Genomic DNA, 27,992 nt, shown 5'->3' on the forward strand with positions numbered 1-27,992 from the left:
GCTTGTAGGACTATACTGCATATATCTCTACATTGAATTTAGGGCTGTCACCATTACTCTATTCTTTTTGAGGAGTTTTAAAAAAAATCCTTGCGTACATGTCGAGTACTCCTTAAAATAGCGGAGATGCGGTTTAGTGAAACTAACAGTATTAGAAGCATACAAATCAGCGCTACGCTGCCTCTCTCTCCCTCTCGTTTGCTCGCTCACACACACCGTGCGTGTGAATCAGGATCTGCGTGAGGCAAGAATGCGCATCCATGTGAATTTTGGAAGTTAAAGACGACTGAGCTGCAGTGGCATGGCAAAACACATTTGAGAAGAAAGGCGCAGCAACTCAAAAAGACCTTGCATGTTTCACATACTCCAAAAGACCATAATGACAATTTTGCGCGTGGAGCAGCAGTTGTGCGATCTACCGGCATTGCCTTTGCGATCGACGTATTGTACACCCCTGCCCTAAACCATCCGCAGACTGTTTAGATATAACATGAATATACTTCTGTAAAAATATGCACATAGTTTGTTATTCAGTCGCTGGGTGCGCTGCATTATATAAATACAGTAATACTGCCAATCACTGTGTATAATGATGATGATTAGACGCTTAACGTTCGTGGAAGTTAATGCCGGTTAACATATAGAATTAATATGTCACGTTAAATTAATATTTTTACTGATTTTAATGTCTTACAACAGAAACAACACATGTATGTATATAAGAATGACATTATTTATCCCTAGTTGCATTAAAGTACAGTATATGACAGTTCAGAGACTAGCAAAAGCGCAATCATTAACCTGGCTTTGAAAGCAAATGCGACGTAATGACGTCACAGATATGCAAATTAGTACGTCAAGAATCGATTCTGAATCGAATCGGGACCCTAAGAATCGATTCTGAATCGATTCATGAGGGTCCAAGCGATTCCCACCCCTACTGATTTCCTTTTTTTAATTAATGCGCAGTTCACATATCGTGCCTAAAAACGCGTTTAAAATGCTAGGCACCACTTTCTCCTTTTGTCAAAGCGCTCAGACAGTTGCGCTCCTGAGGCGTCTGTCGTTGGACCACAATTATAACCTGCTCCTCCATGTTTCTGCTAAGGTTTCAAAGTTATGAAAAAGGTAAGGAAGCTCATTGGTTGGTTCTTGTCCCATGCTTGTGGCATTCTGAAAAGTTGAGATTTTTTAACTCGATGTGGCTGCGCCTGGAAAACGAGCGTGTGATACACCGTGTGCGCGTCGTGACCGCGTTGCTTCCATTATAAAGCATTCCATATGGATTTGCTTCATACATTTGAAATAACGAACTTGAGCGTGCAAATGACCCAATTTGTGAACAGCCCCTAAAAAATGCTGGGTTATTTTTAGCCCATGGTTAGGTCAAAAAAGTACAATCTCCACCGTTGGGTTAAATTAACCAAAATTGTAATTTTTTTTTATCTAACTATGGGTTAATAAAACCTGATATTTTGGGTCAAAACAAACCAGCATAGGTTATTTATAACCCAACAGTGGGTTTGTGTCTTTTTGATCCGACCATGGGTTGAAAATAACCCAGCTTTTTGCATGGTCTTTTGACCGAATAATTAAAGGTCCACTCTTTAGATTATTAGCGACATCTAGTTTTGAATCTGAATTGCAACCAATGGCTCAGTTCACAGCTTACTCCTCCCTTTCAAAATAGCATAGTGAAGCTACAGTAACACTACAGGACAATCATGTCATTGTCTGAGACAATGTAGGGACTATGTAGAGCTGTTTGTCCATCAAGGGCTACTGTAGAAATATGGCGGCGACATCCATGTAAGCGGACCTGTGGTGTATGTAGATAAAAACGACTCATTCTAAGGTAATAAATAATACAGTTCGTTCTGTAAGGTCTTATACCACTGATATAATGAATATATTATATAGCATTTCTGTAATTAGATCCTTCTAAAAGTTACACAATGTACCTTTAAGGGGAACTATTGTGCCCCTTTAAAAAAAAGATGTAAAATAAGTCTCATGTGTACCCAAAATGTGTCTGTGAAATTTCAGCTCAAAACTACTAGCATTCCCAAAAAGCCTTTAATTCGGTGGGTGGGCGGGCTTGCCGGCATTGACATCATCTGAAAAATCTCAGATTCAGACACTGCTTCAGGTTTATGAGAATTATAAAGAAACTTAGTGGGTGGACTTAGTGGGTGGATTTTACCTTTATAGGGTGGTTATTTACAGACACTGAAGACATACAACTGCATTCACACACTATGTAAAATATTTTAATTTACAGTTCTGTTCTACTGTATCATTTCATAGCACCCAGTCTGTCTCTCTCATCACATCCAAATCAAACTGGAAGTTTAGAGCTCAGATAAAACAATTACTTTAGACATGGTGCTGATGCTGGATCACTTTTTTTATTTTTGAGTACATCACTGCATGAATGCAAACATGAAAATCACTTTGTTCTAGCAATTAAAAAGAACTTACGTTCTCAATAAAAATGCAATGAGTATACGTGTTTCACAGACAGGTGCATGCTTCTCACGCAATGGCTGTTTGTTTTTACAAACAGGTGTTCAAAAAATTAATAGAGGTGGATACGAAGCGTGATGAAAAATGACTGAAAAACATTGTCCCCAGTTATCTGCTGCGTGGATTTTCTGGTGCACTTTTTAGGTTAAACAGCCTTGTAGTTTTTATTGGTGTTGGATTAATGTTTTTGTCAGAAAGATTTTGAAGGCTGAATGCTGTGGAAGTGGTTCACTTCTTATTAAAACAGGGATTAGGTGACTTCAGCAACATTTGCCAGATGCTTGGTGTATTGCCAGCCACATGAGCATGTGTGACGGACTGACATCATCGCTCAAGGGGGGATGGGGTGGATATTGTGTCTCGCTTAAACCACGTGACCTAATCAGATGGGAGCTTTCCCGGTCATTTCTACTGCTGGAGTTCATCTGTATGCCATGTGCGCTCATTTCCACTGTAATCCTTAATCTCTGTTGCCTTCTGATGCTCTTACTCTTATAGTATCAATGAGTGTTTGAATGTGTGAGAGCGTGTGACGTTGTGTGTTTGTAGTCGGGGTTGTCAGTTTTACTACAGATCATGTGCGTTGTACATTGCACAAATGGCAGTCAAGGGTTTGGGTTCGACTTTGATTATTGTGTACTGTATGTGTGTTGAAGTTTCAACTGCCACAGGGATTAAATGTCAAATTTTTATACTTTCTACATAAGCCCCTCTGGGCGGACTCGGCTTGTTAGCGTTTTGTCAAAGGGCTTGGCAGCTCTCCACCTAACGTGATTGAACGATTGCTATTATGGCTTATGGAGGAAAACCTTCTTTAGAGGCAGAAATCACTGCTGTCTGAAAAGCAGCCATACATCTGAGACATACAGTATGTGAGACACATAATAATATTGTTGATGAATGTTTTTTTGATGAAGGTTTTGGACAATATGGCCAATATGGTCTTGGATTCTGCAAGAAAAATGTGTCCAGTTACAGGGAAGTCAATGAGACAAAGTTGTTTTGGTTGTTCTGTCTTTGACGTAGACCTTAAAAGTGCCGTAAAATGTAAAACTGTAATTAGCTAGACAAAGATGAATAATAAGAGTTCTATACATGGTAATGACATGGCCTCAAACACGATTGTTTCATCATCTTTATGTAAACCTTGTGCATGCAAAATAACACTGGAAAACAGGCCAATCTTAACCTAACATTGACTGTGATGTTACATTTACTCATTGAGTTATCTCGTCAATTAAGAGAAAACATTTGCATGAAAAATGCGTCCCTGATGAGTTTTCATGTTAGTCTGTAATACCGCGATTATCCACTAGATGGATCCCAATTTATTAAAAAAACTTAAAATTTTACACTCTGTGTGTGTTTTAATAATCATTCTGAAACTGATCTCTAACAAATTTTTTTTTAAAGAGTTTAAAGGCACAGAAAAAATATAGATAGGATGAAATTTTTGTTTGTTTATTGTTTGTTTGAAAGCAGATGGTCTGTTCTTTCATTTGATATATTTGTATGTTTATATATTTTTAGAAGAATTTTTTCCTGGAAGTAGGGTTGCCGCGGTGACAGAATTTTCCCACCAGTTAATCGGCGTGTCACAAAGGTTCATCGGGTGGGAGGGGCTTATAAATGCTTATAAATGCGCATGCAGACGTGCACATTTACTTTTGAATTACGCAGCTGTTTAAATGCAGTGCTTGCGTACGCTGCGTTAAATCGCGTATGAATTTGCGTGCAATGTGAGTGCAACAGCTGGTTTAATAAAGTGCTTGAGTCAATGTGCGCAGGTAATTCTCACAGAACCCGCCAGTCCCAAGCAGAGCAACCGGGTACTTCTCCATAAAGCGCTGCTTGAATGATGGGTTTATTATTTTTCTTGATGAAAAACAGAACAACAAAATGATCTCGCTTATATTAAACATCGTATATGTATATTATAACAAAAATGAGTAAGCAAGCGGCTTCTGTCATCATCATCGCGGCAAGCCTACCTGGAAGGCATTTTGTGAAACTTTTGTGAAAATCACAAAAAATGCTGCCAGGCAACTTTTCAAAAAAGCTTGGAGGGGGTAGAGTTAAAGTACTCATTAAATTAATTACAAGGTTGTTACAATGCTAAAAACAAAGTTGTGACTGCTGGGTAAGCACTGTATGCTAGGTAATGCTATACTCTAGCGTTTAGACTGAAGTTCTACTATTGACCTTCTTTGATTTGATTGGCCATCGCATCATTTTGACTTCGACGAGTGCTTTCATATGCAGATTGAGAGAGGCCAGATAGAGATTTTCTACAGTGTTTTACAGTATTTACGGTTATGCAAATTAGACAATTTTTTATGACTCTTATTACACTCAATGGTAGGGGTATGACAAAAAATTCATTTCACAGAATAAATCATTTTATTTTACGGTAACTGTATATTTCACGGTATACATGTTTTTCAGTTTATATTGTTTTTGGAATATAAAAATTTGCTGAAATTTGCTCAACTAAACTAAATGCTCAACAGATTAAATGCTCTATCATACACCCGGCGCAATGCGCGACCCAAGGGTCTTTTGCTAGTTTCAACCCGGCTCAATTATCATTTTCACGTTTAGCCCCACGTTGTTAAAAATCCCAAGGCGCTGACCGAGTGCTGAAACGCTTTGGCTCTCCGCACATTTGTAAATTCTTTATCTCTTGTTTGTATTTTTAGAGTACAAACCTTTTCTTGCAAATTTGCAAATTATTTTATAAGATTACAATGATTATGTAGGAAATCAATACATTTAGCTACAGCAATTAAAATCCTGCTATTTGTACTTCAATGACTGAAAGAAAACAGCTTTTAAAGGTTTTAATCCAAAAAAATTACATTTCAGTTAAAATGAAAACAACACAATTTTTTAACATAATTCTTAAACTAGGGGTCTTCTTCCTCCGCTTAGTTTTTCAGTTTACGTTACGTTACGCCCAAAACACACCCATTGCTCATAGGAGAATATGAACAACCCTTTTCGACCGTGCGCTTGGTGCACAAACCATTTTAGCAAAAATTAGCAAAAGTGGCATCAGACACGCCCCAACATCTAGACTTAGATTTTAGAAAACGCTCATTTAATTATTATCTTTGGTATTGATTACAGGTATTGGCCTTAGAAGGACTTGGGATCAAAAAGAAGTACAGTTAGGCCTGGTATTTCTATTCTGAAGTGAAGCATAAACTGTTGTTACAAACCAGTTTATCTTCAGTTTTAAATGTCACAAAATATAGGTGCATGCAATACTTAGGGCATTTCAGTGCATGTAAGATGTGTCAGGATGAGCACACACTTGCATCATGTTTGCGAATAGTAAACACATTGCATGTATGTTGACAAGATGCAGTCATGTGGGTTAGAGCCCATTAAAGTGATGCTAATGCTGAGAGACGGGTGCTCTGTTCCTACCGTTCCTTCACACTGATCAGCAAGGCTTCCCCTTTTCATAGCAATGGAATGTCACTCCAGCAGGGAATCCCCCCATCTCTGTCTCTCTCTGTCTCTCTCTCTCATTCTTATTAACTCTCTAGTATCTTCAGTGATCGCAACAATCACCCTCATTATTCATTATCTCAAATCTGCTTATCTTACACAGATACATACCCCTCTGGATAGCCATCATACAAACATACACCAGCACATTTTGTGTCACAGTTTAAATTCCTTTCTTGCAGAGCTTATGGATGGTAAGAGGTCTTTCAGACTGGATGAGGGTATTAATACTGGTATCAACTATTCAACTCTGTGTCCATTAGCTCATGATCCTTTGTAGACCAAATTCTGTGATTTATGCACATCTACACAACCATAGCAACATTATCATTTTTGTAAGTTGTTTATTGTATTCCAACAAATAAAATATCAACATCTTAAATCCCAAAGTCCCTATATGGATTATGTTGGATTACTGAACTCTTATAAACATTTACAAACATTCTGCCAATCTCAGTTCTGTTCAACATATAAAGTTGTTCATATGTAAAATGACTAGATGAAGGAAATGACACCCTCCTGTGCACGGCCCTGTCGCTCATACTCGAAATGTGACCTCTGCATTTAACCTATCCCAATGGGTAGTGAACACTGCAAGTCAGGAACACACAGACAGCAGTGGGAAGCTATCACCGCAGCACCCGGGAGCAACAAGGGGTAACATGCCTTGCTCAAGGGCACCTCAATCAACCAGCCGTGATACTCGAATCACAACCTGCCAGCCATGAGACTCGAACAGCCAAACTTAGGTTACAAGCCATTTGGCCGACTGCCCCCACTAAATAGGTAATGGGTTTCATACGTTACTGTTCTGGGTTTATAATCATTATCAGTTAAGGTTTTCTATTAGTTTTCCATCTTACATTTGATAAATCGTCTTTGTGTACTGGAAGTTTTGAGTTAAAATAAAAATGTCTTTACATTATGTCCCCGTAGTACATTAATGTTTTAATTTATCTCTCTCATAAATTGGTGTGATCAATAATCGTCATTAAGATTTCTAACATGCATTTTACATAACAAATTGATCCAAAATCATAAGACAGTTTCTTTGGAAATTAAGGATGCCTGCAAAAAAGCTTTTCTTCATCTTATTGTCTATAAGAGCCAAAAGGCTATACAGCACAAACACTGGGAAACATTGTGAAATATGGCTTTGGAAAGCAAGTGATGAATCATTCCATGCACGTGATCTGCTCTCTATTGGATTAAATTTTACATGATCTCATCCTGTTGTATCCTTCTTTTATCTCTTATTTTAGTATGGCAGGACCAAATTCTGTTTCACTAGAAATATTGAGAGAGATTAGACTATACTACATCTTGAACATTATTGATGCATTTTGCCTAGCTTTTGGAACTTTCATAAACATTTATTTCAAGAAAAAAATATTGTTTTAAGCACAAATTCGCTTAAATTTATATTTTTGGTCTAAAAACTAGACTTATTTTTGCTCATTTTGCTCATCAAGAAAATACATCTTAATATGAGAATTTATAGATATTGTTACTGAAAACAAGACAAAAATACTAAGTAAGAAAGGCATTTTTTTTTGCAATGCATATGAAGAATTGCTTAATATTAGTCCTGAATAACTTAAATTCTTTATTTATATTAATATGAATTGTTTTATAGCTATTACCGAATACAGTCCAGAGTTTGATGAGTGCAAAGTCACAAAAACTTTCGTTATTTGGCTTTATAAAAAGCACCGGCAGTTTTGCCTCCGGCTGTTTCTGTTGGCTTACATGGACATTTGGCTATTTCTGTGCAGACAGGTGTTGCATGGAGTGTTATTGGTTGTTGGGATTTAACTTGCTCTGTAGAAGCCAGGGTAAGCAAGATAAATACTGACTTTTGGAAATGTGCTAATCTTCTCCTTGCTGGTAATCCAAAACAAGGTCAAGTAAGGTGGCAGCTGTAATAGCTGCTTTGACCCGATTTGGACTAAATCCAGAATGTGTGTGTTGTTTGTGTATGTGTGATTGGCATGGATATGAAACAGTGAACCCAAATATGAAGTGCCATACAGTCATCTCAAAAAGATAATATTTAGGATTATTAAGTAAAAAAGAAGTATATTTAATATACATATTTTAAATATATAATTGAATCTCTAGCAGTGCTTATCGTCAGCATGTTTATTGAATGCAGGTCTGAAGCATGGGATGATGGTGTGCCAACCAGGCTTCTTAACTTAACCAGCAATGTAACGATGGTGTGCTATCTTGAGTATGAAGAGCCACTATAACATCAGTCTATAACAGACCTTGCATGTGAACCGATTCTTGTCAGGAACGCACAACAGACGCTCTCCAACTTTACATTTCACCTCCCACTCATCCTCTTGTTACCATGACAAGCTTCTGTTTCTCACCCTAAAGCTCTCCGGCTTTAGTTTGCGTGCCTTTGCAGCAGCTAAACACTTCCACCCACCTGCCTACCCAAGTAGAGCCCTTTAGCACTTTTGCAGAGAAAACAGAACAAGAGAGATATCCTACTTCGCTGTATATTTGTCCAGCATTGCTGCAGTCCTGCACCATTGGCCTGTGCACCCGCTGAGGACCTCCATCGAACCCATTAGCTAATAAGCTGAGGCATCGGAGAGCTGTACATCACACAGGGATCGGCGCTGTGACAAACCTCCACTTACTAAAGGAGCTCATTAGCTGATTGATTGGTAATATGGGAGAGGGGGTAAAAGCTGTTGTATGTATGGTGCAGCACAGTAACTTAGTGGGTAGCACTGTTGCCTCACAGTAAGAAGGTCCTCGGTTCGAGCCCTGGTTAGATCAGAAGGTCTTTCTGGGTGGAATTTGAATGTTCTTTCTGTGTCAGTCTGGGTTATCCAGTTTCCTCTCACAGTCTAAAGACATGCAGGTTATGTGAATTGGATATGTCTAATTCCCCTTCCCCCAATGTGTGTGTAGATCATCTTGTGTACAGATTAACCCAGTGCTTCCCAATCCTGGTCCAAGAGGACCCCCTCCCAAAAAGTTTTAGATGTCTCCTTATTTAAAACACTTTTGATTCAAGTTGATTTGATTGGCTGTCATTGGTTTTTCGTTAATCAGTTGGAAAAAAATGCTCAGTTGGCAAAAATTTGAAGTAATATTTCGAAATATTATAACTGTTGAATATTGGGAATGAATTCTTAATTTATGGCCATACTTTAGACTAAGTAAGAAAACGAATTGTTCATCTCTGTCCATGATGTAGCATAACCCCGGATTTCCACCGACTGCGGAACGGCTGCGGATCCGCTGCGGAACGGCAGCGGAGTCAATCGGTTTCCATTCAAGTCAATGTGTGTATTTCCACTGACTGCGCTCCGAATCCGTCACAGCTCTGGCCATCCGCAGCCCTCCGGCACAAATACGCAGAGCTTCTATTTTTGACGGATGCCGAACAGCTCCGCAGGGCGGAGCCATGACTTTATCGCGTGATCATACCTGAATACGCGAGAACTCGTGTTTTTTTTATTAAATATTTGCAATACAAACATTACAAACACAAACAAATAAAGTCATTAATACAGAAACAACAAATAAGAACAGAGCCAGGGGCAGTTTCAAATAAATACATTAAAGATAGAGCATAAATAAATGTTTTAGCAGCCTTCTTATTTTTTGAATTTTGGATGGATTTGATGTACTGCTCTGTCTACGCGAGATCTTGTGTTGTGATCTAGGCTGGTTTGTAAAAACGTTATAATTCAACGGCATAATGGGCAGAGACAGAACTAGGTATCGCGCGATCATCACGTGAATTTCCGAGACCTCATGGGTCCTCGTCACTTCAGCACGCAGCCACTCTGCAACAAATACGGATCTGGTGGGTATTGGCGGACGGCGGAGTGCGGAGCCGTAACGCAGCGGAGCTGATCTGCAGCCGCTCCGCAGTCGGTGGAAATCCGGGGTAAAAGATAACTTCTAAATTCGTGTCCAAGATTTGGTCTGCATGTTGTTATGATCGGATTCGGGGCTCCATTCAACACGAGAACCTTACCTATTCATGTATTCATTTATTATCGAATGGTACCATGTAACTAACTAGCCCACCTTTTGATGCATTACCATGTTTTCGTAGCACATCCTTGTACTTTCTGGCAATGTGCCGCTTCAGAATCCAGTATGAATCTTTGATAACTCTTACAGTCTCTCCGCACTAACTTTAAATTTCTTCTCCCTGCTCAATCTTAACTTTGATTTTTACTTTACATTTATGTAAAAGGCTTGCAACTTCATTAAAACAATATTTGAATTCCATAACTTATTGCTAGATGTTTTCACTGATTCTCGAACTAGCAAATTACCAAATGCCATTCTGGGTTGAGCGAGCGGCGCTGAGCATATTGAGCGAGCTGAATTTTCTGATGTAATATTACCACACCGCTCAACCCTCCGCTCCCACTAAGCTCCGCTCACATGCTCTGATCTGAACTAAATGAGTGACAGCTCATTAGATGGAAAATGCCCTTCCTTTACCACATTTTTGCTAAAATTCTTGAAATATCATGATATAATTTTGAGGCAGTATTGCCCACCCCTAGCATCAATTATTTTTTCAGAACTAGATTATGACTCTCATGAGTTTTATGCACATAATCTACCACCTGCAGTATGATTGATGAACTTATAATCAATCTTTTTTTGGCCAAGCATGCTTTCTTTTTAGGCAAATGAGGCTTGTTATAGAATTCACAAATGGTGCTGTTTGTCAGATGCCGGTAACATGTCTCCACCTGCAAATGCTGGCATTTTAGGCAGAATGGACATCTGTGTGTGTATTATCTTATTATTATGACATCATAATTCATCAAAGATTGATTAAATGATAAAGACAAGCATTATAACTGGACACATATCCAGGCACACAATGTAGTCAAGGACATTTTTTGCCAAAGCTTTTTATTTTAACATACAAGTGTTTGACCTGAAAATGGCAGGCTGTCGTTCGATGAAATTCAACAGGGAACAAGACTGTTCACCCAGGCCCACGTAGTACGTGGGATGGTGGTATTTGATCATACAGAATCAAATCAGAAATACCAGCATTTATATTCTGAAAGAGCTCTAACTAGCAAGTCACATAGGAATACACGCTACTGAAGATTGCATCTGGAGCGTACACAGAGAGAGAGCCATAGTTATTGTCACATGACTGTGTGTTGTTTAAGTTGTACTAATGCCTTTTAATGCATTGACATTTGGGGCCCTATCTTGCACCCAGCGCAATTGACTTTTTCAGTGACGCATGTATCATTCGTATTTTGCACCGGCACACAGTGGGGTTTTCCCTCCACAAACGCACGTCGGCAAACTAGGGAATGAACTTGCGCTCCCTGGGCGGTTCAGCGCAAAAAAAGGGGCGTGTTCCGGCGCAAACCATCCCTGATGCTATTTTGCAGTTTCAAAAAACAATTGCGCCACTGACCAGAAAAAAAAAATTTAAAGTCAGTGGCACGTTGCGCGTGGTTCATTATGCTATTTTAAGGGCGCATGCTTGACCATTATAGCGTGCACAACGCGCATACACTTTGCATCTAATCTACACAGATGCAACAGTTATTTTTGCAAATCATAAATTGTTAAACTAAAAAATATTAATACACGAGATAAGGGGAATCATAGTGGTGAGCATTGTGGTGATAGTTTTTATTTATTGTGTGGCTGCGTTAAAAATTCTCATGCAAATAACGATTAAAATATTTTCATAAGTTTGTTGTGTGGCAGTATTACGTTTATTTTATGTAAATAATAATTAAAATGTTTTCATAAGAAACCTTAATGTATATGAACTTGATTTGTAAGAGTACTTTGGGGTTGGACCTTGCTTGCGTTTCTTGGGTCCGATCTCAAAGCCCCCAAACCCTTTCAGCGGAGAGGGTGGACGCAGCGATGTCCTCTGCTGGCGTCAGGTCCTGAGGCAGACCCACCTCCCGTTACACGGCGTGCCCGATTTATGCTGGCAACCTTGGATTCCCCCGTCTCCTGACATCATTGTACTTGGCGCAACGATGGGGATGCCAGCTGATGAGACTGTGGATATTTCCTCTCACGCCTGTTTAACCTACGCTTATTTGGACGGGTTTCTCCTATCCCCACACAAAACAACTTCTCTGCCTTTGACTGCTTTTACAAGAACGTCGGTCTCCTCGGCTGTGAACCGCTCCTGGCCTACGCCTGGTAAATCCGTCATAATAATAGCAACCCGCCATGGAACTTGCGCCCTTGCGTTTAAAGGGAATGTTGGATAGCGTTCTGATTGGTTTATTTGACGTTACGCCCAAACCACACCTATGAATAATGAACCTACTTCAGACCAACCCCTTATTGATTTGCGCCCGGCGCAAGAGTTATTTCTCACGCCGGGAAAATAGCAACAGCGCCCAAGATCCGCCCACAAACTCACTTGCGCGTTGCGCTTCGCACTTGCGTTTCAGATCGTTAAAATAGGGCCCTTAATGTTCTGGTGATTGTTGTGTTGTCTTATTTTTGACTCTCTAGATATCTGTTGTAGCTGAGAGTGTAATCTGTTTCCTAACAGCCCAGCTTTAGTCATTGACAGACACTTAGCTTGTGTCAAAATGTGGTTTGGTTAAGCATGTGTATTGAGGACAACTTCGTGCTTTGACCCATCTGTCCCTTGGGCAGGATTGAATGAGAAATATGGAGTTAATCTCTCCATCTTAATATCACGGTTAATGAGACACGCTGGGGGCTAACACATAAAAAAACTAAACAGTTGTGAAGGCTAAACAGACCCTTGTGGTAATCCATATGTTATGGGATATCCCTGTCTGTGATTTAGAGACAGATTCGATAGACTACTTGTGTTCATAGTGTGCTGCCTACCTAGCATTTTAAACCTTTGGGAAAGATGTTCAAAACAGTAGCAAGGCGGATGCTGCAAGAAAGTACAGTATACTGTACCTATTTTGTCTGCTGTGTTCAGGGCTTTGAGGAACCCTGTTTGCGCGTCCAACATTACACAAAAGGAAAATGTTTACGCACATTTGGATTCCGTGATTCCGTTCACGTTATCCGCATCACGGAATACATAGGGCTCTACTTATAAATGAATAACTTGCCTCATCTTGCTCCACTCCTTCAAGTCTAACTGACACTGTGATGTAAACCAAGAGCGCGTGCCACATCCGGAAGTGCTTGCGCAACATCACGCACAGTGCATGAACATTACCGATCACTTATTGAACTATCGTTATCGAATTATCACCCAGCACTAACGCCCCAACATTAAATGACACATTAAATTAAGTACAATGCTGTTATAATGCTAAAAAACAAAGTTGACTGCTGAGTTAGCGCTATATGCTAGTTATTGCTATATGCTAGCGTTAAGGCTAAAGTTCTAGCAGGGCTCATCATCTGGGCCAGCGTAGGAGACACTTGGGCCAGTAAATAGTATTGTTTCGCCTTCAGTCCCTAAAATATATTTTCTGCTTGTTGCAGTTTGTTTGTATGTATTTTTATGCAATGTTTCAAGACACATTTTAAAGGGGCCACAGCACAAGACTTTTTTAAGATGTCAAATAAATTTTTGGTGTCCCCAGAGCACATATGTGAAGTTTTAGCTCAAAATACCATATAAATAATTTATTATAGCATGTTAAAATTGACACTTTTTAGGTATGTACCATTTTGGGTGTCCTTTAAAATGCAAATGAGCGGATGAAGTGCAAACACTTATCATAATGATGGTGGTTTGTTGCAATTGAAACTCAATTGTGCTGTGAATTATTTTCTCTCTCTCTTTGTCTCTGCACTAAATGGCAGTGCTGTGATTGGATAGTGCAGATTAAGGGGTGGTATTATTATAATAAGAGCTCCTTATGACATCATAAGGAGAGACAAATTTCAACGACCTATTTTTTCATTTGCTTGCAGAGAATGGTTTACCAAAACTAAGTTACTGGGTTGATCTTTTTCATATTTTCTAGGTTGATACAAGCACTGGGGACCCAATCATAGCACTTAAACATGGAAAAAGTCAGATTTTCATGCCATGGCCCCTTTAAGCGTTGCGAACGTTTACTTCTCAGCAATGTCATTAGGTTTTATTATCTTATTGGTTGTTGTGGATGCTGTTGGGTGTATTGCGTGTTACAGTCAGCTTTTAAAGCAAAGAGATGTTAAGATGTTTACCTTTAATATTGGTTCGTTATCTTCCTTACAACAAGATTACTTTGATATGAGTTGTTCATTTCTGTCTGATTGACCCTGATGAGAGAATTGCGATATTTCAGAATCAGAGTTTACATTTAAAAATGTAAAAAAATTGTCTTTACAAGTGATGAATAATATGTAAATGTATGCAATTATATTTGACTTTTGAATGATTATTTTGAATATGTGATTTGTGAATATATTGAAAATTCTTTACGTTGAGCCCTGTCTAGTATTGACGTTACAGTTACGTTTTGCGGGTCCATACTGAAAAATCAAAAACGTACCACTCATAAACGTCCATTTACAATCTCAGAATAATTAATTATTCCTTAAAATCTGTATCATCGTCTGATACAGGCTCAAACATAAGGTTTGTTTGCACACACACAGAGCTACTAATATGAGCCGCTCTGAGAAACAGCCAATCAGAGCAGAGCTCAACATTATTATATATTAACCTTTTAAATAAGGTAATAATAGACTATTTCTTTCTGGGGAAAAACCCTAGAGTTGTGAATGGACATGTAAACCCTCTCTCGATCATTGTTGCACTCCCATGTAGGTATCAAAGAATAAAGTTACATATTATAACAATGCATTCTGTGGCATCTTTAAAATGACTTCCTCGACCTCACTAAACCAGAGGTTCACACATGCATGCACACACATGTATATTCCTAATTTATAACTGTACATACCGGTCCCTTTGCACATAAATTACAAATGGCATATTTATATGTACCTCTCTAATCAACATGTAGCCTGGTACGGGACAAAGTAAACCGCATTTCATATAGGTTTAATACAGAATGCTGCTTTGATGTCTTAAATACGAGATTATTCATTTTTATACGAAACGGTTGGCAACCCTACAATTGAAATCAATTCTGAATCAATTCCATTCTGAGTCTCCATTTTTCACACTATGTACAGTACAGCATTGCCAATGACTCACTTATGAGGTATCAATTCTGTTAGAATGAATGCAGTAGACAGTGAAGCAGCTCTTCAGATGTAATTCACAGAATATAGAAATTTAGAGACTCAACAGGCAGCCGAGAGCCTGACAATTCCTGCTTAAGCAGTCTGAAGCATTGTTAAGCCCTTTTGCAAGTCTCCTTGGCCTTGGCATTTTCTGTTTAATTAAATCCTTTATGACCCCTAGTCATTAATGTACGCAGAAGGCATCAACAGTGACTCTTTGACGTTTATTAAATCAGTTTTCAGTCATAATGTGACGAAGGCTGAGAAAACATTGCGCCAGTGCCTATGCACTATTTTAAGTGTTTTTAAGTTAAGAGATTATGTTATACACAGAGAGAAAAATTAAGACTGGCGACTGCTCAATTTACTGCAGGGTCATGTGCAGTAGTAACTACTGTACACAGCAGCTAAGATTTGGGATATACTGCTCTGTACTAGTTACCAACAAAACTGATTTTAAAGAGCACCAATTATGCTAATAAATTAGCACGTTAGCACGTTATTGTAATATCCCATAGTACATACATGTTATTAAAACTTGAACTAATGCACTGTTAGTCTTATAAATTGCTTACATACCTCACCGATTTCTGCATGTCTGGAAAACGCTCGGTTTAGTTCCTGTCTCCGCCTCCCAAAATGTCTAGTGTATTCGGATTGGTCAGATGACTACTCAACTGTTATTGGTCAACTGGGTTCGGCGTGTGTTTGAAAGGTTACGCCCCTGACTACGTGTGGATTTTCCGGTTCTGACTGAGAGTCACAGGCAACGTAAACAAGCGCTATATTTCTCTATAAACGATGGTGTCTGTACTGCCTTACCACTTCAAGCTCGATCCAGAGAGTTCAGAAGGCCGTTACGATATAAACGATCTCCGTCAATGAACGCGATTGGATTTTTAAGGTGTCCTTAGCTCTGCCAGAATGCTAAACGAAGACGAAAATGTGTTGCAAAGACATCCAAAAGGTAATTATAACGTACTACATTACTTTGCAAACTATATGGAAACACCAAATGTAGCACATAGAAGGTTTTATTTGAAATGATTATAAAACTATTTCACTTATTAACATTATTTTACTATAGTAAACTTTATTATAAAAGACCGCTTACATACTATATTACTGTGCAAACTATATGGAAACACCAAATGTAGCACATAGAAAGTATTTGTTGAAATGATTATAAAACTATTTCACTTATTAACATTATTTTACTATTGTAAACTTTATTATAAAAGACTGTTACATACTATATTACTGTGCAAACTATATGGAAACACCAAATGTAGCACATAGAAGGTTTTATTTGAAATGATTATAAAACTATTTCACTTATTAACATTATTTTACTATTGTAAACTTTATTATAAAAGACTGTTACATACTATATTACTGTGCAAACTATATGGAAACACCAAATGTAGCACAAAGAAAGTATTTGTTGAAATGAATGTTCTACATTATTTCACTATGGTAAAGTTTATTATGAAAAACTGCTTACTTATAAGTGCTATGTTTTTACTTATTAGGTTTTAAGGAGAATGCAACATGTTCCAGGGCCTCTTACCTGCGTGATTCATCATCCAGGTTTTGCACAAATTGTCTAAATCCCTACACACAGAACATTTATTGTACCGACTATAAGCCTTTGAGGTGCAGGACTAGAGTAAGTTTTATTACATTTTTAAACCAATAACACTAAAGTATCATTATAGTAACAAAGTACCCAAAAGAACAAAAGATGCAACTTTAAAGAAAATATAATAGTCAGTCAAAAGTTTTTTTTATTTATTACAAATATATATTTAAATGTTAAACAATATACAAATAAACATACTTTAGTACCCATATTGTGCTCTTGTTTCAAAAATTGTTCAATTCATTTCTTACAGCTATCTATTCAGATAAATGGCATATCAAAGCTTTGTCAGCTGGTGCTATCTAAGACGACACTATAAGGTTATCATCCTGTCGTGTGTTGTTCTCCAGATACGCTTGGAGCTTCCTGATCAGATCGGTCACAATTTTGGCTTTCGACGACCCCTGCACTGAAGATGGCATGCAATCACGTCCTCCTTTGAAGGTCTCTCAAACTGTGATGCCAGGTCCATTGGAATCGGGGTTTCCTTCAGCTTATCTTCAAATACCTCATCAAACACAAGCCTGATCACATCCTCCACATAACTGTAGAAATATTGCAGTCAATAAATCTTTTGTTTTGATAATTTATTTCCCTGCTTCATACATTAAGTTTTTAATTATGAATGTATTTGAAATAAAACATTACTGCTTACGGTATGTCACTTGTGTGTTTTGGGAACATAGCCTTGTACTTTCCCTCTCCTGCTTTTGTTACGGCTTGGTGACATTGTAATGGATGGCTGCAAGGTACAAATACCTGTAAAATATAAACAAGCAATTAATTTATTGTAAAAGTAAATACTACTTTATTTAACACAGTTACTAAAATACTTAAATACCTGCACAGCATTCCAATAAATGAGAAAATCATTTTTTTTTTGCTGCAAATCTGAAATCTCAGGCTACGGACGGCAAAGGCATCCACTGATGATGATGATGGAAACATTGTGAAATGATGCTACTGCCTGGGTTCCTATTATTATGCAGAGAAAAAAAACTTTGTCATCATCAGTTATACATTTAAGACTGGTAGTGGTTTCACTAGGTAAATACATAATATGTGTTAAACACCTTTGCTCCTCATATGCCAGTCTGACTCCTTGTACTGTGTGTAATGATGTTGCATGTTTGCATACAGTGTAGAAGGATGTGTCCAGCTGCGAATCTAGGATATAGACAAATAAAACAAACATGTATTCAGTCAAAAAGAAATATTATAACATAGAGTACAACGACTATAAATCGTTAGCTGTAGGGGTTCAATCTTCAGCTGGCTGGCAGGGCCAGCCACTGGCGGGTCACGTGACCTGACACTCAGCCACTGGCAGGTCACATGACCCGCCAGTGGCAGCGATTTCTCAAAAGTGATAGTTTAACGTATTTGGAAGTGATTTGCTTTGTCTTTTATTCATTCAGTATGTTTAATGTCTATGCGTGTTAGTTATTTGAACATGTACTTTGATTAAAAGCTATTTTTCATGCATTCACAACCGGTAGGACGATCAGTACAGCCAGCAGCAGAGTGACAAAGCTCCTAATGGAGCGCCTTTCTTTTCTGTTCAAAACCGGATTTATTTGGTTAGTCTAATGGATCTGTTTTATGTGTCAGTCAAATGGCTATTAAGGCTTGAATTGGAAGCTCCGTTCATATAGATCCTACCCGCCTGCTCCCGCTTACATTATTATATTAAACGAAATATTTTCAACAGGCAGCTTGTCAGACAGTCAATATTGTGGGCGGACTTTTGACGGGCACACTCCTGCTCTCCGCAAAAGGAATTATATAATTGTTTTACTTATGGATGTCTTCCAATAATTAATTATAATTTTGTTAACATTTATCCCGTTTAAGTTGCTTAAAATCAATGGATATGTACAGGATGCCTTCACAGCCAGCTGTTTTGCGTGAACTTTGATGCTCACCCTCATGCTCTCCACAAAAGGATTTATAGTATATTTTCACTCTGCATTTGTGCTTATGGATGTCTTTCAATAAAAAAATCATAATTTTGTAAACATTTATCACATTTAAGGTGCTTAAAATCAAATTCTCTGTATTGGATGCCTTCACAGCCAGCCAGTGAGAGAAATGATCTGTACTGGATGCATTCGTTTGCGCAAATTTTTGACTGCTCTTCACAAAAGGAATTATATTATTTTTACTCTGATTTGGTGCTTATGGATGTCTTCCAGTAATAAATCATAATTTTGTTAAATTTAATTACATTTAAGGTACCTAAAATCAAACAATTTCTACTCGATGCATTCTCAGCCAGCAACTGTTTTCCGCAAACTTTAAAGCCCACCCTCCTGCTCTGCACAAAGGGAATTATATTATTTTTTATTCTTCATTTGTGCTTACGAATGTCTTCCGATAATCAATCATCATTTGGTAAGCATTTATCACATTTAAGGTGCTTAAAATCAAATTATCGGAACTGGATGCCTTCACAGCCAGCCAGTGAGAGAAATGATCTGTACTGGATGCATTCACAGACAGACCGTTTTGCGCAAACTTTTGACTGCTCTTCACAAAAGGAATTATATTATTTTTACTCTGATTTGGTGCGTATGGATGTCTTCCAGGAATAAATCATCATTTTGTTAAATTTAATCACATTTAAGGTGCCTTAAATCAAACGATTTCTACTGGAAGCCCTTCACAGCCAGCCAGTGAGAGAAGTGATCTGTACTGGATGCATTCGTTCGCGCAAACTTTTGACTGCTCTTCACAAAAGGAATTACATTATTTTTATTCTTCATGTGCTTATGGAAGTCTTCTGGTAATAAATCATGATTTTGTAAACATTTATCACGTTTAAGGTGCTTAAAATCAGATTATCTGTACTGGATGCATTCAAAGCCAGCCAGTGAGAGAAATGATCTTTACTGGATGCATTCGTTTGCGCAAACTTTTGAGTGCTCTTCACAAAAGGAATTACATTATTTGTATTCTTCATTTGTGCTTACGGATGTCTTCCGATAATCAGTCATCATTTTGTAAACATTTATCACGTTTAAGGTGCTTAAAATCAGATTATCTGTAATGGATGCAAGAAGACCTGTTACATAATATGAATTAACCGTTGTGTGATTTTCTCTTTAATCAATTTACAATATTAAAAATGGTTTCTATTTTGCTATAATTTGATTGTTAATGTCTGATTATCTTCACTAGATGTCTGATGATCTCAGTTTGATTCTGGATGTGCCAGTGGGGATTGTGATAGTTGAAGATTGGACGACTCTTTAACCCCTCAACTCTCTGATTACCATTATAAAAATTGAGATTGTGATGTACATTTTGGATATGTGTGTTTCGATATTGCTGCAAGTATTGTCATTTTTTTCCCTTTATTATTTATATTGGGGTAGCACTTAGATGTGTGTTAGACATTATATATAATATAATGACAATATATCAAACACTAAAGTTAATTTAATTGATAAACACAATGGCCCTCATTTATCAAAAGTGCGTACACCAAATTTCCAGCGTACACCTTGCGTACACCCAAAACCACGGTGACTTTGAGATTTATCAATATGGACGTTGGCGTACGGCACGCTCAAATCCTACGCCAGCTCAGGAGGTGGTGTACGCACATTTTGAGTTAGTGCAGAAATGCGCAAAAACTTCCTAACACCACAAAACGTACTGACAAACTAAAATATATGATATATTATGACCCACTGTAAAAAACATAGTAATTATAAACTTCAGTGTTTATTTTTATGCAACAATGTTCAATGTTTAATGACTTTACCAAAGCATTTGATTTGTATGCATATGTATTCCTTCAGTTGAGAGCCTGTGCGCTTTACCTGATGTTTCAGAGCGAGCATGTGAACGGAGCTTAGTGGGAGCGGAGCGTTGAGCGGTGCGGTAATATTACCATCAAAGCGCCTTTCCGAAAATTCCGCTCCCTCAGCACCGCTCGTTGAACCCAGAACGCCCTTTGATAATTTGCTAGTTCGAGAATCTGTAAAAACGTCTAGCAATAAGTTATGGAATTCAAGCCTTATACATAAATGTAAAGTAAAAATCAAAGTTAAGATTGAGCAGGAAGAAAAAATTGAAAGGGACTGCGGAGAGACTGTAAAGAGTTAGCAAATATTCTTCCTGGAATCTGAAGCGGCACATTGCAAGAAAGCACAAGGATGTGCTACGAAAACATGGTAATGCAATAAAAGGTAAGCTAGTTACATACCATTCGATGATAAATAAATACAGATGAGGTAAAAATGCTTGTGTTGAATGCAGCCGTAAATCCGATCATGATGACATGCGGACAAAATTATGGCCACGAATAATTTTTTATGCTATGGACACTTCTTTTTCTTATTTAGTCTAAAGTATGGCCATAAATTTAGAATTTGTTCCCAATATTCAACAGTTTGTTCCTTGGAATTAATTATTATAATATTTAGAATATTTCGTAATTACTATTACAATTATTATTACTTCAAATTATGAATTAGCTTAGCTAAAACATGTGGATGTCGTGGAAACAAATTGTTAATTTGAATTATATCCGGAGCTCCGTATCAAACTGGATCTAAGATACAGCTAACAAACAACTGTATGTAAATACAGAACAACACACTACAAAAGTTAGGGTGAAGTCAGGTAAAGTGGGACACTTTTTGGTAAATTGCATTTTAAACAACCTAAATCAGTTAGAATGTATTAAAAGTGTATGTGTTTTGTTTAAATAGATTGTAATGAAGGCCACTATGGTGAAATTTTTACAATTTATGAATTTATTAACAAACTGTTTATCTTTAAACATCATCTGACACCCTCTTCAGCAAACTGGAAGCAATCAGGTTGAGTGGGACACTTTGTTAGGGAAAGTGGGACACTATTTTTTGGCCCTGGCTAAAAACCTTAATTTTGGTTTGTGTCCTTCAGTCACCTCCTGCTCATATTCTTCAAGAGCCCCTTCCATTCTCTCTTCACTCCACTGGTTTAATTTTCTTCTTTTCGTATTTTACTGTCTTTTTCTTATCTGTATTGCCCTGTCACTTTTTCCTCCCTGCTGAAAAAACAGCATACCAGCAAGACCAGCATATGTTGTGTTTTGGTGCTGGTTTGTTAGTGAACACCAGCTAAACCAGCACCAGCATTAGCACTAGCTAAACCAGCACCAAACCAGTATTAGCACCAGCTAAACCAGCACCAAAGCAGCATTAGCACCAGCTAAACCACCACAATCAAACCAGCATTAGCACCAGCATCCCATGCTGGTCATACCAGCAAGACCAGCAAATGTTGTGTTTTGGTGCTGGTATGCTGGTGACCACCAGCATCAAACCAGCATAGACCAGCATAATTCCCATGCTGGTTTGATGCTGTTTTTTCAGCAGGGGTTCTCTCTCTCTTTCCCTCTCCTCTCTGTAAGGATGCCATCTTGTGTATATTGAAAAATATAAATTTTATAAAAATGTTACACATTATTATTACTTATAACTTAAAAATTGCATTTTCTAGTTCATGAAATGGCTGCACTGTGTTTGCTAGCATTACCCCTAAAACTGTCCCACTCAACCTGAAATACACTGTCCCACTCAACCTAACACTGTCAGGTTGAGTGGGATAGTGCTGTGAATCTAATTTTTACAAATATTGTATACAGTTAGATGCTCATTGTTATTAATCTCTAATGCACAGACAGTATAAATGTATGTGTAAGCAAAAGTTTTATTGTTATATCATAAGTGACAGAATTATCAACCTTATTATTCTACAATAGATTTGCACTTGCCGGATGGCTTACGGTGAGGTCCCAGGAGTGAAGCAATTTGACAAATAACAACCAGCCCACATCTGTGATGTCACACCAATCACAACCTTTATTTCATATTCAATAGACATTCAGCCACAACATAGTAACAATTATTGTGATTGGCTTACAAAATTAACCCCTTACAGTACCCAAAAGCTTAAGTGTCCCACTCAACCTGATGTCCCACTCTACCTGAATTCACCCTACTACATCATTTTAAAATATTATATAAAAAAAATTAACTGAACCATTAAGCAGACATAGAATTTAGATGTAGGCAACAGTAAATAATAATACTAATAATAAATAATTATTCTTCTAAATATCAATAATAATAAAAATAATAATAAGAATATTACAAATTGTCATCCAATTATTAATGTGTCTTTAATCCCACTCTTTAAACTGCCAAATAAAACAATTTTGTTTCTTTTCACTTCCCCGGATTCTCTTCTTTGCCGTCTTTCGTGTGTCAATGGCGTAAAATAAGGGCGTGGGGGAGGCGGAGACTTGAATTTATATGGGCTTGTTATTCTAATGACGCTCGTTTTCGGCCGCGGCATTTATGAAGGGCAGATATTGCGTACACCTGAATATCAACGGTACGCACAGTTTCATAAATCAGGCGGTGAGAGGAGTGTAAGCATAATCTTACGCCAACATATACGCCCGTTTCTACGCAAGAATGATAAATGAGGGCCAATATTCGGTCAATTCAACTAAATTAAGTTGTCTATTTTCAGTTCTCAACTGAGAGAGAAATAATCTGAGTAGTCTCAATTTATTGGAGTTTACAATGCAGAGGGATTTCACCCATTTAAAGCATTTGTTGAACATTTTAGAAAACGTAATAGGCTATCTTTAAGAAAATGTCTATATTCTGTGTAGGTTTGTAAACATTAACAAAACACAATCATTATTATTTGGGAAAACCAATACTTTATGTGGTATGTGATTTTATTCATGCACTATATAATTTTGAATAATCTATTCTGTCATTTAAAATATGGTTAGAACTGTTACAGCAGAGTTAAAGATATATCTCGTTGTACAATGGTGGCTGGCTGAGCTGGCTGTGAATGCATCCAGTACAGATAATTTGATTTTAAGCACCTTAAATGTGATAAAAGCTTACAAAATCATGATTAATAATCTGAAGACATTCGTAAGCACAAATGAAGAATAAAAAAATAATATAATTCCCTTTGTGGAGAGCAGGGTGGGCTTCAAAGTTCGCGGAAAACAGTTGCTGACTGTAAATGCATCCAGTAGAAATTGTTTGATTTTAGGCACCTTAAATGTGATTAAATTTAACAAAATGATGATTTATTACTGGAAGACATCCATAAGCACAAAATCAGAGTAAAAATAATATAATTCCTTTTGTGAAGAGCAGTCAAAAGTTTGTGCAAAACGGTCTGTCCTTAAATGCATCCAGTACAGATCATTTCTCTCACTGGCTGGCTGTGAATGCATCCAGTACCGAGCATTTGATTTTAGGCACCTTAAAAACGTGATAAAATTTAACAAAATCATGATTTATTACCGGAAGACTTCCATAAGCACATGAAGAATAAAAATAATGTAATTCCTTTTGTGAAGAGCAGTCAAAAGTTTGCGCAAACGAATGCATCCAGTACAGATCATTTCTCTCACTGGCTGGCTTTGAATGCATCCAGTACAGATAATTTGAATTTAGGCACCTTAAACGTGATAAAAGTTTACAAAATGATGACTAATAATCGGAAGACATCCGTAAGCACAAATGCAGAGTGAAAAAATAATATAAATCCTTTTGTCGAGAGCAGGCGGGTGCGCGTCAAAGTTCGCGCAAAACAGCTGGTTGTGAATGCATCCAGTACATATCAATCGATTTTAAGAAGCTTAAACGGGATAAATATTTACAAAATGATGATTGTTTATTGGAAGACATCCATAAGGAGAGTAAAAAAATTATATAATTCCTTTTGCGGAGAGTGCGTCAAAACTCCGCCCACAATACTGACTGTCTGACTGAGTTGCCTGTTGAAAATATTTCGTTTAATATAATAATGTAATCGGGAGCAGGCGGGTAGGATCTATATGAACGGAGCTTCCAATTCAAGCCTTAATAGCCATTTGACTGACACATAAAACAGATCCATTAGACAAAGCAAATGAATCAGGTGTTGTGTCGAAGTCTGTTCCCCCTATTTTTCCCTTCAGTGTAGTGTTTTTTATAGCATTTTCATCACATTATAGGTTTTATTATTTATATATTTAAAGTTTTAATGGCTACTGAGATGTATATGTGAGCATTTCTGTAATGTATCTGTATTGTTCTTAATGGTAAGTCAATTATTTTTACAGTATGAATCATATTATATGTATAATATATATTTATTATGTATGCAAACATTACATTTTTAAACAACCAGTAAAGGAAAAAATAAAAAGACAGGCTATATTTTAAAAGAAATACCCTAATAGAAAACTGTCAAATGTATGAAATATTTAATAAATTGCATTATAAAATACATGATATTATTGCCTTTTAGTATAACCAATGAAAATCTTTAATCTTTCTAAATGTTACGTGATGAAAACGCTATAAAAACACTACAATAAAGGGAAACATAGGGGGAACTGAGTTTGAACAGAAAAGAAAGGCGCTTCATTAGGAGCTTTGTCACTCTGCTGCTGGCTGTACTGTTCGTCCTACCGGTTGTGAATGCATGAAAAATACCTTTTAATCCAAGTTCATACTCAAATAACTAACACGCATTGACATTAAACATACTGAATGAATAAAAGACAAAGCATATCACTTCCAAATACGTTAAACTCACTTTTAAGAAATCGCTGCCACTGGCAGGGATGGCAGGTGACGTGACCTACCAGTGGCAGGGATAGCGGGTCACGTGATCTGACGGGTCACGGGACCAACAATCCCCGCTACAGGCAGCTTCCAATCAGCCACTGTCAGGTCACGTGACCCGCCAGTGGCTGCCCCTGCCAGCCAGCTGAAGATTGAACCCCCTCTCATCGTTAGACTATTCATTAAAACGTAAATGTATTACATATTACATGGCCCAACATTAGCAACACACATTACGTGTTTAATTCGTTTCAAAATCTAAGAAAGCTTCAAGTAAATACAACAGTAAAATACATATAACTTTAAACAAATCATCTGTACTTAGAGTTTCTTGAGTTTGATCATGAGAACAAATTTTACCGGTAAGAGATTAGCTGGCATTTGTATTTATCTTAGCAACTTAGCAAGTTTGTAAACATGTCTAAACCAACATCGATAAAAAAAAACGAAAGCCTGCATAATTCAACATACACGTGTGTAAATATGGTACGTTGTTTATGAAATACAGTTTTACAACACAAGACAATTAGCTTGCAAGCTTAGCTCTACACGCACATTATGTTAATCTCCGGTTACGTAATGTACAGTAAAAGGCTAATAATAAACATGAATACTTACAGTCTGTGATCCAGAAGTGCACAGTAATCAACTTTCAAGAGGAGACGTCGCGCAAATCCAGCTTCGGTTCATGAGAAGCAGTTATTGTGAAAACTCCGTGAACAACTTCTGACTGGATTTTTCCGGAACCGTATTAAACATGATGTCCTCTGTGGAAGTCCATAAAGTGCTATTTTGCCCTCGCATCTAAAGAGACAGCGTCTACTTGAGATTTAGTCGCTTAAACAATGAAACAAGAGTTTGCAAACAGAGTAAAAGCAGGGACTCACAACCTCCGCCATTTTAGCTCTCTTCTGACTCGGCGCTCCCCACCCCACCCTCGTCTTTGAGGGCGTACCCAAGCAAAGCAGAGAGGGCTGAACTATGATAATGTTGGTCTTATCTAGTCACTAATCCCAGGAAGTAAACTGTTGCCTACAATCCGAGTGTTTTTTGTAGTCCTCGAACGTTAGAGACGATAACTCGCGTCATCGTTTTCTTTGAGGTATGTACTTTTTGAATATCGTTAGCATGTACTAATGCACACTTACACACAAAAGGATGTTTAAAAACGTGTATCCCATAATAGGTGCTCTTTAATGTATAATGAAGAAGAAACGTATAAAATAAGAAAATAGTGTATGAGAAAAAGTGAGAAGCTGTGTGGAAGCGAGACAGAGGTTAAGACAGACAGACAGGCAGACACGGTGATGTTCACAAGCGGTACGGCTCCCTGAGGGGTTTATTGTAGTCACTCCTCCAGAATGCCAAGAAGGATCACCCTGGCAGGCTTATGAAGCTTCATCAGTGGGCTCAGGCTAAGGCAGACTCTGGCTGAATATCAACACATTCAACAGAGTTCCTGTAAAGGTGTGGGAGATTATTTGACAGATAGTCAATGTTAAATTGTTGACAACATTGTGTCTCTTGAATTATTTGGAGTCCTAGTAATGCCGTGTGTGCTGACTGAAAACTTCTTTATAAAGCTCACAAAAACATTTGTGCACTGTAAAACATGATTTGCTGCCTACAATGAAGACTAATCAACTTGGATTAGTCATTTTAACTTATTTATTATTATGACTTGTGAATTTAGGTTGATTAAAGTTAAAAAATAAACAGTGTGTGTAGGAAGAAAATGGTTCCAAGCTGTCACTGGGGCAGGAGTTGGGTATCGTCTTAATTCTAGCGATTCCGATGCCAATTAAACTTATCGAATCCAGTTCTTATTGATTTTTTGATTCTAATTCCAATATTTTTAGTTAATAATTTTTATTTTTTATTTTATTAATGCCACATTTAGTCTATAACCTGTTGGTTGTAACTGTTAAAGGAAAACACCACCGTTTTTCAATATTTTACTATGTTCTTACCTCAACTTAGATGAATAAATACATACCTATCTTTATTCAATGCGTGCATTTTTAGTCTTTGTAGAGCGCTTTTTGAATGTGTTAGCATTTAGCCTAGCCCCATTTATTCCTATGGTTCCAAACAAAAGTTTTATTTTGTGGCTTATAAATTCATCTGTTTGGAGCCATAGGAATGAATGCGGCTATGCTAAATGCTAACACATTCACAAGGTGCTGTACAAAGATTAAGTGCACGCACTGGAAAAAGATAGGTATTAATTTGTCTAAGTTGAGGTAAGAACATAGCAAAATATTGAAAAACGGTGGTGTTTTCCTTTAACTGTAAGAATTTGTCTAAAAATAAAATTTTAAAAAGTGCCAGAATACATTATACAAATTAATTTCAAATAAACTATGTTGTCCTGTAGCTGCCTAATTTTTTATTGTGATCGCTATTTAAAAAACAAGTAAACAAAAGTGATCAGTCTTACAAAAGAGATGTCAGTTTATCCAGAAGAATGCATCATATCAATT

General features: G+C 37.5%; 1 protein-coding gene and 1 long non-coding RNA gene across 7 annotated transcripts in view; one reads left to right on the forward strand and one right to left on the reverse strand.

Moving 5' to 3' along the window:
• eml5 (EMAP like 5) overlaps window positions 1-27,992 on the forward strand; it is a 133,843-nt gene that overhangs the window by 5,692 nt on the left and 100,159 nt on the right. The window lies entirely within an intron of this gene.
• Window positions 17,267-18,050, reverse strand: LOC135778362 (uncharacterized). The gene is made up of 4 exons (XR_010544543.2): window positions 17,935-18,050; window positions 17,703-17,836; window positions 17,517-17,620; window positions 17,267-17,406 (listed from the first exon to the last, which is right to left on the reverse strand). It is a non-coding gene; the product is annotated as an uncharacterized lncRNA (long non-coding RNA).

This window comes from Paramisgurnus dabryanus, chromosome 17 (genome assembly GCF_030506205.2).
Source record: "Paramisgurnus dabryanus chromosome 17, PD_genome_1.1, whole genome shotgun sequence".
NCBI classification, from domain to species: domain Eukaryota; kingdom Metazoa; phylum Chordata; class Actinopteri; order Cypriniformes; family Cobitidae; genus Paramisgurnus; species Paramisgurnus dabryanus.